We start from the raw sequence: 11,528 nt of genomic DNA on the forward strand, positions 1-11,528 counted from the left end.
CACCATGTCATCAATCTTCAATTGTTTCCATCTGAGGCATCTACATACTGTTTGCATTCTCTATTTGCAGTTGCTCAACCTTGCCTTCTTCTTCATCAGACCGGACACCATCATAACTAGTTTGTCAAGGTGACAAATATATCCTTTAATCTCTATACAGGTAACTTAGTGTTTCATTAGTTAAATCGGCGTGAGCCTTCAGTCACCTGCCTTCTACTCTTTTGTCTTATCTCAGAGAAGTATGATGCATCTCATGCATAATAGGAGATAAACTCCACTTCTCGATGGGAGAGGATCCATGTCATCTATTTCTAACATTTGCAACAATATGGCAAGTCCCTATTTGAGCAGGCATATCTTCAAACAACCACATATAATGTTGTTGAGCACACTTTTTGTCAGTCTTCTCTTCTTTCTATGATATCTTCTTCATTCGGTGACTACATCTTTATCCAGTGGGAGTTATTTTATTTGACATCCACACATTCACCAACATACTGGTGGCCTACACATTCACCTCCGGTGATGTGATCCCTAGTAACATTCCTCCTCTACACCACAATCAACAACCAGCAATCTTTCATTCTTGTAGAAGACATCATACCAGGCTGATCTCTAATACTTATTTTTAACACATGCCCACACTGACTTGTGTACCGATGATCATCAATGACATCACAATGCTAGTTGATATCAAAGTCAACATGTTAACTATTTTCCCATACTGGTTATCCTGTTCTACCGATAACATGCAATATCGGTGATAGCTATACCAGTTTAATTCAATGAGAACACAATGCCAACAATTTCCCCCTTTGGAATTGATATCAACACATGTATTATCCAACATACTATCGATTCTCTCTCCCCCTTTGACAACAATGGTAAAGGGCATTGATAGGGTTTCTCTCCTCCTTGTGTCTACCAAGCACTCATACTTTTCTCTCCCCTTTTTCTCTGTCGGATGCTCCTCCTCCTTCAACCATCATTTGTTACATCTTCTCAAGTCACAACACTTGAGATGGCGGACTCAACCATCAACTGACACCAATCACTCAGCAACCAAGTGTATCTGCAAACCAGAATGCTAATGCATATACAAGTCTGAAACCAATTGAAGGTCCATGTGTCTATGAATACAACATGTCTATTGGTTAAGCTGCATCTTCTCCCCTTGATTTGCAGAATCCATTATGACCCCAAATTGCTGATATCAAGTGTTGAGGCTAGCACTGATACCAATTGTATCTCTTACAATATCAAATGCATTTTCTCTTGTGCAGGTAACCTTCCCTCTTAGCAAGCAACACTCCCAATGATCCAATTATGATTTCAATTGTATAGGCATTGAAATATCTCACAATCCTGGATACCTCCACAGACACAAACATACTGGTACAACCATAGACACTTGCACACTCTTTGTGTCCAGCAAGTCTGATACTAGTTAGAAAACATGGTTGTCAACTCCCCTTGAGTCATGCATCTTAGGTCCACATTGTTGGTCAGGTCCAAATCCTTAGCCAAACTGACCCTTATATCGGTTGATTTGTGCATATGTGATCAATCTAATGATCTATCAAGTCCATTATATCTACCACATCCTATGACATGATCCTGGATAGACACAATGCCATACAATATCATCATCATGGTATAAATTAAATCAATTAGCTCACAATTGATGCATGCATACATAATCAACAACTGGTCCAACATGTGTCATTCAGGTCATTTCGAATACTACCTTTGACATAAACTCCTCATTCCATGCTACCAAGGCTAATGCAATGATATTGAACCTTATTGTCTTACATAACCTGCAAATACTTCTTAGCATTCATGTCGGTAACATCCTACACATACTAGTTTCTTGTATCGGTCCATCATCACTACCGGAGCACCTTCTTGTAACTCCTATCTTCTTATGTCAATTTGCATCTTATCCCAATTGCAAATTTTTCATCCATTTACACATTAGTAGTTATCCATCTTTCATCTATAGGTGTGTAGCCAAGGCAACCACTACACACACTTGCCATCTCATTTTATTCTTTCTTACTAGTAGCATCCTGTTCTTCCATGTGTCCTCTTCCACTAAGTGAGTGAATGGTAAGGTCAATGTACTACTACCCCTAAAGTCCTGCATCTCCTTTAAGCCTTAGGAAATGTCACATGTGCATTGAATGCACAGTACCGGTCCATGGTTGCTTCTTCTTTCTTCTTCCTCCATTCCTACTTGATCTCATTCTTCTTCCCATTTACATTCTTGGGAGAAGGTCTTACCTTATTTTGCTAATTGGTCCATTCTCTATCATATTTTGCATCATGAATAGAAGTATTTTTATAGTAGCAAACTGCATTCATATGAAGCATTTGCCTTCAGGACCTTCCGTCAAACTGGTTTGACCATTTTCTTTTTGTCATCCCATTACAACTGGCTATCAAAACCGATGGACCTCTTGATCATGCATTAACAAAACCTCTTCTCGTTTTGTTCCACACAACATTTTGTCTTTCAAATGCTCTAAACCCATTTTCATACTGAGCATAGCTGCTATACCAGTTACCACATGACGACATGTTCATCCTTCTGCAGTCATGACTTTTATGGCCAAACTTATTACACCTTCGACAAAGAACAATATTGTCTATTTGTAGGCTTAATTCTACATTCATCTTCTCTATGCCATATTTCTTGCATGTAAAACAATAACTAGAGAAAGGAGGCTTGTGACCTACAAATTTGTTTTTCCAAGCATGAGGAGATCTTACTAGTTTAGTATCTCCATATCTGCTTCTCCCAGAATGGATATTGGGTTGTCCACACTCTGCAGATCTTCCATCTGATCTCTTCTTTTTCCATACTTGTTTTGTCTTGTGGGCAGTAGAATTTCCTTGTCCTCTACTGGTAGGAGGTCCTCCTTGCTTTCTTCTCATGTTCTTGCTTTAGGTGAAGCTACCTTCTTCCATCTTCCCTTTTCCTTTGGTATCTACATTGTTTCTCCTTCTTGTAGAACTGGTATTCATCCTTGTATGCATGTCTTCACTGGTTGTGGTTAGATCAACCTTCTTCTGGGGAGCATCTCTAACTATGAAATTCTAACCCATGTTATCTCCATTTGAGGAGACAAATAGAATATCATTGTGGGGAACATTATTTCTAATGGAGTATTCACCAACACCACTTCCCAATCAAGTGGTATCCTTGGCATGCTTTTGTTTTTTCAACATTTTGTCCAAGGCATCACTACTCCCATCAAAATGGATTCTTACCTTGAGCTCATCCTGACATTTCTCAAGGTCATTTATGAGAATCTCCATTTCTCCTACCAACTGCTGATATTCTTTATCCTTGACTTCTAGCTCAGATGCTAGATCATTACATCGACACACCTTGGTGTCTTCTTGTTGAGTCTTTAATTCTAAGACACATTTCTCAGATTCTTCAAGGCATCTAAATAACTGGTTCTGCTCCACAATTGCAACATTCTTGAATATCTTCTACTCATTCCTCACTCTACTAAGTTCTTCAAGTGCACTTACAAGTTCTCCTTCAAGATCAAGTTCTACTTCTTCTTCTTCTTCTTCACCTTCACTATCACTGCCAACCACATCTTTCCGATATGATCTATTTGCCTTATCACTTTTAGATGTGTGCTTGTCACTTTCTGTCTCTTGTGCTCTAAAGAGATGAGTTTCATCATCATTATTACTACAACTACTGACCAATATTCCTTCTACACCTACATATGTATCTTCTGCACTGTTCTTCTTACTTTCACAATCTGATCAGTGGTAGGCTTATTACCATAGAGTTTGTTCAATCTATCCCACAGGCTCTTAGCTGACCGTCACTTATCCACTTTCGAAGAAACATCACCAGATAGTCCACTAAATATAGCCTTCATGGCTTCTTCATTTCACCTAGATCTTCTTTTTACTTCAAGGCTAGTGAGAGGAATGACATGACTGGGCAGACCATTAACAAGTGACATCCAAACCTCATACCCTAGAGAGGATAAGTAGACTTCCATTCTACAACTCCAAATGGAATAGTTTGAACCATCAAATACCAGAACTGGGATTGACACTAAATAGACCATTATGTTGTTAAGCTAGAATCTACCCAAGCTAGAGAAAGATAATCAACCAAAAACCTATGCTCTAATACCAATTGTTGGACACAAGATACCACTGAGAGGGGCGTGAATCAGTGGTTTCCAATTTCTTCATTGTTAATCTTCTAAGTATGTGTACTGGTTAACATCCCAATACCTAGTGGGCCTATTGGTAAGATAAATCCAGACAACTCAATGCAACCATACACAAGGGCACATCAGATAACACTAGTATATACGAGGAAAATCCAAGATGGGAAAAACCTCAGTGAGCAATGTTGTTGGAGTCTACTGCTCCAATCGAGCCTCACAATGAAAATCTGATTACAATGTTTAGGGAACCAACCCCTCATTTAGGGCACCAACCTAAGGAGAACTAACCCTTGATTTAGGGAACCAACCGAAGGAGAACCAATCCCTAATTTAGAGCACCAACTCAAGGAGCTACAACCCCTACACTGAGCACCAACTGAATGACCACAATACATGATATCATAGAAAAACTAATAGCCTGGTTACAAATGAGTTCTGCAACCACTTTTGAACAATCTCTCTACTAGTTTACTCTTCTCTACCAGTTACCTTCTACTCTCCTTTTTGTAGGTTCTCACTCAGTCTCATTCACTGCTACCAACTTCTGTCTCTGTTTCTCTCTTACCACCTCAGGCTCTATTAGTTGTTCATCTTATTGACTCTGCACTTGGCTATCGGTTACTCAGCTTAATGGTTTACCCCTGCTCTATTCAATGCCTGTTGGATCTTCTCTGCCATAGTCGCACATAGTTTATTCACTCTGAGCTATCTTCATGCTGGTTCTAACACTACCAGTTGTCTTGATTGATGCACTTTTGTAGTTTTCTGGCTTCTCTGGCCTTTCCGAGTAAACTTCTCCTAAACCCTTCCACTGGTTGCCTCACTCCCGCACGTTGAACTCTTCAACCTAATTCTCTCACACACTCAGTCCTTCTATGATTGACATTGAGAACTTAACTAAAAATCATTCTCTTCACTTCATCACTCTCTCTTCTAGCAACAACAAACTTCACCGATTTTGACTTGCATATTTATAAACAAGTCTTCGTGCCAAAAACCAATTCAAACTTTAGGCGGTTAGGGTTTCTTGATCGACTTCGAGGAAAAACCAAATCCAATAAGATCTCATCAGATCTGAACTCCTTGATTGATGAACTTCACCTCATCAATCAACATTTGCATTGTCGTTCCTTCTAGACTACACCTTCTATATTTAGCAATCTACATTTAATTTGTCGGTTGATCTCTTGGTTGATCACCAAGAATGGTTTGGTGGTTTTATTTACCTACTTCGGTCTGGTCAATTAGTCTGTCCTAGATCTCTATTGTCCATTTGACCTCAAGACACAAACCTCTTCTACACATCCCATGAATCATACAGTCGACATAAATTCTGACCTATCACCATCTACCTCATCGACAGACACTTCACCAACACACCACGCCAACTTGTGCATGCATGCTTACCACTTCAACTCCACGTGGCCACTTTTTCGACATCAACCTTTTCTAGGTCATATATGTCGGTCTGGATAGGATCGCTAACCAACCCCATAAAAGGGATCATCTACCGGTTCACAAACCCTGTCAGTTATACCCTAACCAGTCAACCTTCAAGTCTGGACTTTTCTACTCTGTCGGTGGAACACCTTAACTGATCACTAGACATGCCAATCCACGACATGCCCATCTTGATCAGACAAGAGCTCTTCACTTATCACTTTGACAGCTTTAACGATGAACAAACTTACTAGTAACCACCTTGATGACACCATGTCATCAGTCTTCAATTGTTTCCATCTCAAGAATTTGCATACCGGTTGCACTCTCTATCTACAACTACTCAACTTTGCATTCTTCTTCATCATACCGGACACCATCTCAACCAGTTTGTCAAGGTCACAAAGATATCCTTCAATATCTCTACTAGAAACTCAGTGTTTCACTAGTTAAATCGGGGTGAGCCTTCAATCACCTACCTTCTACTCTTCTATCCTATCTCAGAGAACTATGATGCATCTCATGGATAATAGGAGATAAGGTCCACTTACCGGTGGGAGATGATCCTTATCATGTGCTTCTGACATTTTCATCAATATGGCTTTCCTGTTTGAGTAGGCATATCTTCAAACAACCACATATACTCTTGTTGAGCCCACTCGCTATCAACCTTCTCTTCTTTCTATGATATCTTCTCAATATGGTGACTGCATCTTTATCCCATGGGAGTCCTACTTTTTCACATCCACACATTCAATAGCATACCAGTGGGTTTCACATACTTCACCTCTGGTGTTGATATGATCCTTAGTATCATTCCCTCTTTTCATCACAATCAACAACCAACAACCTTGCATTCTTGTAGAAGACATCATACCAGGCTTATCTCCAATACTTTTTTTTAACACAAGCCCACACTAACTTGTGTACCAATGATCATCGATGACATCACAAGGTTGGTTGATATCAAATTCAACATGTAAACTATTCTCCCATACTAATTATCCTGCTCTACCGGTAACATGCAATACTGGTGACAACTATATTGGTAATCTTCTATACTGGTTGACATCAATGAAAACACAATGCCAACAATGATATCCATATATCTTTGTGAACCTATCATCTAGAGTGAAGAACTCCATAATAGATTTCAAAATTTCCCTCCAAATTGGATTTATCTACTTTGGCTCAAATATGGAATTGTTAAGCTTAACCAAATTTGTCTTCTCCTTTGCTCTCTTGGGGAGCTTCTTAACAACGCCACTCAGAGCTTTCTATCCCTATTAAATTTAATATCTTCCGTACAAAGGTCGGTAACCTCTACAATAAGGCTCTCATCCACCATAAATGTCTTATAAAAAAGATTGAATTTCTCATTTTTCCACTCCACAAAAGTCTTAGTCACTCTTTGGTCATTCCCATGAAGCCTTTATAGAAATGGTGTAACCCTGCCTTGTTGTAGCCAATACCAAACGGTCGCATTATTTTTCCATTCCTTACGATTCATAGGTTCCACCCTTTGTCTCTTCCCACCCATCTTCCAAAAGAAAGAAAAATGTGTCCAAAATAGGTAGGTAACCAAACAACTCTCTGAAGAGCCAGCAAACTCGATAAAGCCAGGAATAACCCAGAAAGTGTGCAATATCAGAATGAAATCACTGATGTATCCAAGGCTTTCTGAAAATTTCCATTCATAATAATGATCACATAATCAATTATTTGCATCATCAAAAAAGTGGGCAAATTACCAATTTTACCATGTGTTCGGTCATATGATAGAAGGGCTTTAACATCTCCCGATAGGGTGTCCTCCCCATGCCAAGTGCATTTGGGTTTGGATTCCACCCCCAAATTAGCAAGACAATCAGTGATAATCTTAATTTCCTTATAACCATGAGACATGAAGCATCTTTCAAAGGTTAGAATTATCTGAATTGAGGACTTTATAGGATTTTCAAAACTCCAAGAAGCTTTAGTCTCCCATTTAAGACTTTATAATGTTTTTGATTAAGTGAAAACAGGTTTTGAAGGGACCCTGAAGCTTGTTACAACATTACATAGAAATACTGAACCTTAAGGAGTCACATAGAAAGAACATAAAAACAAAGATAAAACAACTGGCAAATAGACAAAAAGCTAGCAAAGGGCCAAAGACTAGCACATGATTGCACATAGGCACTCAAGGGACAATAGAGGAGCCGCCAAGAAATAAACCTAAGTAAAATTTTTAAGAAGCTCCATAGCTTCCAGCTCCAGTTGATCCATAGAGGCAACTGGAATCTTAATTTTTTGAATCTCCTTATTAGCACACAATGTCATCTTCCTAGTACTTGCACGTGTTCTCTTACCTAGGCCAGCATAAGCGTCTTTAGGGCTCGTATCCTTGTCTTCCATAACTTCAATAGTAGTTTTCTCTTAGTTGACCTTCTCCAACTTGGCAATAAGGATCTTTAGGTTTTGAATAGAGGCCTTGAGATTTTATAAATTTTCTCCCCAATTCTGCTTAGGGTACTCTCCAAATTGGAAACCCTCCTCTCTAGATCTATAAACCTAGCCTCCACCACTTTAAAATAGGAGCCATAGGCATTAGTGATGGGTTTAGCATCACTAACTTCTTTTGTCAGCTCCCTCAAATTATCAGGGAGAGATAAACTTGCCAATGCTCATTGCCTCAATAAGTTCAATCTTCTTGGAGGAAGCACTTTGCTTGCCTTTTATATCCTTGACCTCAAGAAAAACCCATTTCGTTACCCTATAGAATTCCAGTGCCCCATTCTTGTCAGTTTGCAACACATTGAGAGTAGGGTCTTTGCTATCATTGTTCAAGTCAGTAAAATTAGCCTCTTCGCCAAGGGTTTCCAAATTAACAACAGGGATTTTGCCATTAATAGGATGGAAACCATCACCTACTGCATCTTTAAGCATATTATCAATAGGTCTAACATGCCTCTTAGAATCTAGAGTAGGGGTCGAAGCTTTGGAATTGCCCACTTCATACCCTGGGCTTCTGGCAGAGATGGAGGGAGTAATCTTTGTAATCTTCTTTGGAGGAGAGGCAACCTATTCATCCTTATTATCCATCTCCATACCCTCCTTGTCATCATCCTCTTCCTCATACCAACTCTCATCCTCCTGATTAATATTACTCCTATTCTTAGTTACTTTCCCCAAATTCTTTTTGGCTGACCCTGCAACCATCTCTTTGTCTTTACCTTTACCAGTATCCTCTTCTAATTCTATATCATAAGCCCCTTCCTCCTCATCATTTGAATCATGCATGTCCTCTTCCAAGGCAGAGTGATCAGAAATGGTTTGTTGTATGGAAGTGGATTTGACATAATCATATAATAACACCATTAACCCTTCATGGAGAGTAGGGTTACTATCCAGATTAGCCCTTGCATCCTTAATATTGGTATTCATGGAATAGAGAAGGTAGAAACGAATAGATATCTTATCTTTATAACAAAAATGATTCAACAACACAAAGTGATACCCATAGAATTGAGAAAACCTCCCATCCAGAGTAATGTACTGCATAATAGCAAATAAAACCCACCTTTAGACCTTGTTAATCACCTTTGGAAAGTAGTAGGTCCGACTGCCCTTGACCAGTTTGGCCTTTTCAACCTCCTCTTTCAGAAATCTCTTTATGGCAGTCATTGAGTTTCCCGTCTCTGTAAAACTTCCTACCATCAAGGGGTAGACAAGTAATATCAGCAATAACACCCTCATCAATATCCACCTTTCTTCTGCAGATAGTTATCATGTCGTCCTTCCATCATTTTTTAAAGATTCTGGTAATGGAGGGGTTCCAAACTTGTAGACACTCCATGAAAGTAGTCATATTACCAGCCTCCAAAATTAGCCATACCTTAGGCTTTTGCTTCCATTCATCATAGGATAGGGCCTCCATTTTCTTCCCTTCCCCCCATCATACCTCCAACACCACTATTCAAAACTTCCTCGATATCCAAAAACAAAAACAAAGCTAATCCCAAGATGAGATATGATCTACAAAATTTAGAACCCCAAGGCTAAAAGTAGCAAGAAAAACCCAGAAAAGCATGCGGTGTCTTTTCAAAATTAATCTCCAATTTGTCAATTGAATGCCATCCTTCACAATTCATAATAAATTTATTCATTGGAGTATACATTGTAATCATCAATAAGAACTCCCACTTTTCCATAAATCTTGTCGTAATTAACAATGGCATGAGCTTCATGGGGAAAATCCAACTCACACTACCACGTTAGCAATCCAGTCCGCCATACTGTTGACTTCTCTATATTTGTGAGATATAAAGCATTTCTCAAAAGATTTAATTGTACATCTTTGGCTAAACGTATGATATTGTTAATTGTCCAAGAAGGGGAGGTAAGACCCTTAAGGCATCTTATTATATTGTTAGAGTCCCCTTCAATCCAGACTTTTTTATATCCCATCCTTTTAGCTAGAAGAAGGGATTGAAGAGAAGCCATAGCCTCAACTAAGTGATTAGTCTGACATCCTAAGAGAAGATCCACCACAGAAATACATTGGCCAAATTCATTTTTTATCACTCCCCCACACCCAGCCGACCCAGGGTTACCCTTGGCCGCCCCATCAAAGTTAATTTTGACTGACCCATTCCACGGAAAATTCCACTTACAATTTTCTCTATTTTCATTCTTGTGGACCAAAGCTGAAGTAGCCGAGATTTTCTAGGTTTTGAAAATGGAATTATCATCTTCACTACTGGGAGGATGAAGATTTACAATAGCATTCAAATTCTTCATAATAGATCTCTTGATATTAGAGGAGATATAGAGTCTCTAAAAATTCTATTGTTCCTCTCCTTCCAAATTCTCCTTCCAAATTCCCTATAAAACATGGCGCAAGACAAAATCCCACAGCATCTTGATGGATTTGTTGTAAGAGAAACATGTCTATTCTCTAAAACAATCTTGAATAGAAGAGGGGAAAGATTCCACATTTTTAGGAATTGGGACCAAATTTGGGAGGAATAGGTACAGTGGATTGAAATGTGGTTAACAAATTTTTCTTCATTCAGATAGAGATAACGCCTTTGAGGATAGTAAAATCCCCTCTAGCATAAACTATCAATGGTTAGAATCTCATTTTGCAGAAGAATCCAGAAAAAGATATTTACTTTAGGAATAAGACCTTGGATCCAAGATTTAGACCAGCAAGAGGGGGGGGGGGGGGCGCTCCTAGGAATGGGACAACATAAGGACTGCAGAAGCCACTGAAAAATTACCTAAAGGAGCACCAACCCAGATAATTCTATCTTCAGAGTCCGGGATTAGAACAACAGAGTTGAGAATCTGCATCAAAGTATTAAGGCGAGGATAAATGTTATTCAAATTTAATATTGATTGGAATGCCAATAATCAACAACCATAATACCAAATTTCTCTTTACATATTTGCATAAAAGGAGAGAAAACATCATGGACATTAAGAGGGGTCTCCATTATCCAAATATCATCCAAAGAATTTGATGTTTCTACCATTTCTAATAGACCAGGCCTTTCCCATACTCACAGTTTGCTTAACTTGGATTATGCTATTCCAAAGCATAGAACCTGTAGGAATTTCAAAGGAAGATAGAAACTCCGCAAAAGACAGCTTAGAGTGCAAATATTTGTTCCTCCAGATTGAGTTCCACTCTCCATTCCTACCATACATCCTCCAGACTTGTTTAGCGAGGAGAGCTTTATTGAGATTTTTTATGCTTGTCAGACCGACGTCTCCCATGCATTTTGGCCTACAAACTTTTTCCCAAGCAACGAGAGAAACTTGTTTTCTTTCCTCCACACCCGACCACAGGAAAGATTTTTGAATTTTTTCAATAGCTTCAGCAAACTT

The sequence above is a fragment of the Cryptomeria japonica genome, chromosome 7, assembly GCF_030272615.1.
Source record: "Cryptomeria japonica chromosome 7, Sugi_1.0, whole genome shotgun sequence".
NCBI classification, from domain to species: domain Eukaryota; kingdom Viridiplantae; phylum Streptophyta; class Pinopsida; order Cupressales; family Cupressaceae; genus Cryptomeria; species Cryptomeria japonica.